The 4,684-nt window shown below is 45.6% G+C and overlaps 1 long non-coding RNA gene across 1 annotated transcript; it reads left to right on the top strand.

Moving 5' to 3' along the window:
* Positions 1-1,177: 1,177 nt before the first annotated feature.
* On the top strand, positions 1,178-3,585 carry LOC310671819. The gene is made up of 2 exons (XR_014508226.1): positions 1,178-1,237; positions 3,498-3,585. It is a non-coding gene; the product is annotated as an uncharacterized lncRNA (long non-coding RNA).
* The last annotated feature ends 1,099 nt before the right edge of the window (positions 3,586-4,684 follow it).

The following is a 4,684-nucleotide window of genomic DNA, read 5'->3' as shown; positions in this document are numbered from 1 at the left end:
TTTTGCTTTGTCTGCTTATTATTAACTTTTCCTCTTAAATATCACATCTGACAGAGCACCAATGGGAACTATTGCGTGGACAGGCGGAGTCCCCAGATCCTGAGCGCCCCCCCCGTCATGTGGAATAACGACTCAAGACAACCTGCTATGGGATTAAATTGGCCACAACTTTATTAAATTTCAAATGTGGGTAGACCTTGGCTCAGGCATTGGGCGTTCTCCCTCCCCAGTCCCCAGCCAGGGACCTAGGGAGCTTCAGGGTTATCCAGTGTGTGTGTGGGGGGGGGGGCGGCTCTGGAGAAATATGTTCAAGCAGAGATAGCCGCTCCCGTTACGCCGCCGCCGCAGGGGAGAGCAATGACGACCTTTCAGCGTACGGTCAAAGCCTCCCTTCAGAAACCCCTTTAACGGGGAATTCTGGTATCGCCGCCGCAAAGAGGAAGATGGACTAAAGGATTCCGCCCAAGGCCTGATACCGCCAAAGTTGTGACGTTTTGCTACGGGAAAGGCGAAACCTGCCAATGCAGGGAAATTCCTTTCCGGCCCTTTAACAGTGACCTTAACGTAGCAGCGACCGCATACCTGTGAAGATAAGTTAACCTGCAAAACCTATGAAGAAAAGTTAACCTGCAAAAGAAGACATTAACTGAGGGTGGGTAGGGTGGGAGAAGCTCTGGAGCCAAGTGAGGATTCCCAGGTAAGATCCCCCCTCTATTGTGTGGGCAGGTAATCCCTCCCCTACCTGGCCTGGTCTCCTTGGCAACGCTTCCCCCAGGTGGGATTGGACAACTGACTGAGGTAGGCGGAGACCTCCAGGTATCCCACCTGAGGGAAGGCAAAGCCAAGCCTATGCTGATGGGGCCGCTCCAGATCTAGGGCTGCGCGCGTCCACGCAAAGGGCGCCCCCCCATTTTAAGCGGGGAGCGGTCATTCTAAGAGGATTCTGAATCTGTGCTAATGTGCAACAAAAAATAACTGAGCACTTAAGTCTTATTTATATTACAGTCGTACCTTGGAAGTCAAACAGAATCCATTCCGGAAGTCTGTTTGACTTTCAAAAAGTTCAGAAACTAAGGTGTGGCTTCCGATTGGCTGCAGGAAGCTTCTGCAGCCAATCAGAAGTCACAGAACCTGCGTCGGATATCCGGGTTCCAAAGAACGTTTGCAAACCAGTACACTCACCTCTGCGGCATTCGGGAGCTAAAAAGTTCGAGTCGCAAGGCATTCGACCTTCAAGGTACGACTGTATACACTATTACCAAATTATGTCTGCTGGGTGAATTCCAAATGCTAATGTGAAGAATCAACAAGGCTGAGCCCCAATATTCCTCAAGTTCACTTTTCAGTTAGAAAGTAATGATTTCATCATGAGGACTAACCTCCCCAACCACTAATCCTGCCTTTTTGGGGCTGTTCACTGCTGTTCTCAACTGTTTTCTCTTAACGTGTGTGTGTGTGTGTGTGTGTGTGTGTGTGTGTGTGTATGTGTGTAAGAGAGAGAGAGAGAGAGAGAGAGAGAGAGAGAGAGAGAGAGAGAGATATGAGTGGTGGCTTACTGCCTTCCCTTTTCCTGGGCTCAGCTTTATTAGCCATCAGGATTCCACAGCAGCCATTGGATTCAGAACTGCACCATATATTTCCTGTTGGATGGATGTGGTCTCTCATACAGTGGTACCTCGGGTTACATACGCTTCAGGTTACAAACTCCGCTAACCCAGAAATAGTACCTCGGGTTACGAACTTTGCTTTAGGATGAGAACAGAAATTGTGCTCCAACGGCGTGGTGGCAGCGGGAGGCCCCATTTGCTAAAGTGGTGCTTCAGGTTAAGAACAGTTTCAGGTTAAGAACGGACCTCCGGAACAAATTAAGTACTTAACCCGAAGTACCACTGTACACATGTTCTCCCCTCCATTTTATTTCAGATTAACAAATTTGGAAGATGGGGCTCTCAATGGTCGCCAACTACCACGGCTCTCCTCTTCCTCCATGGTCAGAGGCAGTAAAGCTTCTGAATGTCAGTTGTAGGAAATAGCAGGAAGGGAGAGCGCTCTTAGAATAATAGAAACATAGAGTTGAAAGGGGCCGTGAAGATGACTTTGTCCAAGCCCCTGCAATCTTTTGCCCAATGTGGGGCTGGAATCCACTAGCCTAAGATTAAGAGCCTTGTGCTCTACTAACTGAGCTATCCCTCAGGGCAATGAGATTGTCACACAAAAATCAATAATAATAATAATAATAATAATAATAATAATAATAATAATAGACAGCAAAATGCAGACTGCCAAAGAGGTGATTTGCTGAATGAAAGACAGAACACTCACATCCAACACTGAATGTCTCACAAGAGTTGCCTGTCTATCACTGGCATGGTATCTGAAGAAGTGTGCATGCATACGAAAGCTCATACTAATAATAAACTTGGTTGGTCTCTAAGGTGCTACTGGAAGGATTTTTTTTTATTTTGTTTCTGTCTGTCACTTTCCCTGATGAATTTGAGATACCAAATTAAGATCTCTTTATTTGCCTAGCATTTTAAAAGGTAAAGGGACCCTTGACCATTATTAAAAGGTAAAGGTACCCCTGCCCATACGGGCCAGTCTTGACAGACTCTAGGGTTGTGCGCTCATCTCACTTAAGAGGCCAGGGGCCAGCGCTGTCCGGAGACACTTCCGGGTCACGTGGCCAGCGTGACATCGCTGCTCTGGCGAGCCAGAGCCGCACACGGAAACGCCGTTTATCTTCCCACTAGTAAGCGGTCCCTATTTATCTACTTGCACCCGGGAGTGCTTTCGAACTGCTAGGTTGGCAGGTGCTGGGACCGAACAACGGGAGCGCACCCCGCTGCGGGGATTCGAACCGCCGACCTTTCAATCGGCAAGCCCTAGGCACCGAGGCTTTTACCCACAGCACCACCCGCGTCCCAAGCTTGACCATTATTGACCATTATTAAGGAGCAGTTATTATGTGTTATGAGGTTAGATGACACTTTGCTGTTGTGATTGCTGTTTCGTTTACATTTTATCGTGTGTTTTTGTTCTGGCTTGTCACAAATTGTTGTTATTATTTATAATTATTAATTGATTTACTGTGTCTTATTGTTAGCGACTTTGAATATATATATAAATTCCGCATTACATTTGCCTTAATTTCTGTGCATCACAAAAATTAGAACTAGAAGGTTGTCCATCTTTTAGACCGAGGGTGTATCTGGGAATTAGCGATTGTATTGTCTGCCTTTCCTGGCTATACAAAGAGGAGATGTACAAATATGATGGCCAATTTCATAACTGTACATGTTAACCATCCAGGTTTTACTGGCGCCGGCAATATGATATGTCCACTCACCAGTTTATATTTTTCTCTGCACGTCTTAAGCATCGACTTCTGTATGTGGCTGTTACTTTATGCCAATCCTGCACTCTGCTGCAAACAGAGAAGATTTTTAACCCAGAACTCCATCCAAATCTTTATTCCCTCATATACTTTTTTTTTTTAGGAGAAAAGGTCAGCGTATTCCAGTGAACTGACGTACTCTGTCTAATTTATGCACCAAGAAGCTTAAAAATGTGCGTCATTTGACCATTTTCCATTTGTTCATGCTGAGATTAAGAGATGGGGCTTATTGTTGAGCTTATAGTCAAAATTACAACTAAGAGAAAAAAAGGGTTAGAGGGGATCAGTAGCTGCAGCTGGCCTTTGATTTATTTAGTGCTGCCCAGTGTTGGGTGCACCGAATGAGGAAGCTTGAAGACAGCAACTTTGCAGAGCCCTGTAATTGTTAACTATTCCAAGAGAAGATGATTCTGATCTAAGTGAACAGCAGAAATCTGAATGCTAAAACTGGCCAACCCACAGCCAAGAAATCTACGTAGCCATGGCTGTGAACATTCGTGTTTGTTTAAGAGATATTTTCTGCTTTCTGTAAACCTCAGCATATTTTCCTTGGCTAAATCACAGTGCTGACTTCCTACAATGTGAGTGATAGCTGGGTGAGGGAAAGGTGATGAGAATTCTGTACTCCACTCAAAAGGAAGACTGTTTCACTAGATAACTTTCTTGGATTCTGGTTTATTTGGAGGGACGGGAAATTCACCTGTGCTAATACTAAACCCCCATCATTACTTGGTCACAGCCCTGGCTATGCAAAAAGCTAACCAAAGTAAAATGTACCAAAATATTAACAGGTCTGGGATTTGCTGAGGCATTAGGGGAATGAAGTTTCCCATTTACAACCATCAAGAATGCCTCTCTATTTGATTTTGTTGTTTAGATGTGTCACATAACCTCCAAGATTTCTCTGATGAAAATAGGGACATCCTATTCCATACCTTCCAAAATACCTTCCGCGCATAAGTGAAAATTGCGTAAGTGGGAAGCACTCTCTAAACCCTTTAAACAACTTCTCTCCCACTCTCTCTCCAATCCAGACCAAAAGTGCTGTATCCCAAAATATCCACAACTAGAATTGAAGTTCTGGGGCCAGCTGAAGGCTGGAGGATGTGCAGAAAAGCAACTCTTGCTGCTGCGCTACCACACACATCAGCTGCTAGGCGGGGAGGGTGAGCAGTGTAAATAAAGCCCTACTGTGCCTCCGGTCTCTTTAGGGCTTACTCCACCCTCATTGACGTCCTCTTTGGGCTCTGGGGAGTGTCTTCTCACGAGCCACAAGGACTCTCCAGCTCT

The sequence above is a fragment of the Podarcis tiliguerta genome (genome assembly GCF_965153285.1).
Source record: "Podarcis tiliguerta genome assembly, chromosome: 2".
Taxonomy (NCBI): Eukaryota; Metazoa; Chordata; class Lepidosauria; order Squamata; family Lacertidae; genus Podarcis; species Podarcis tiliguerta.
This window is presented reverse-complemented; position numbering and strand designations above follow the sequence as displayed.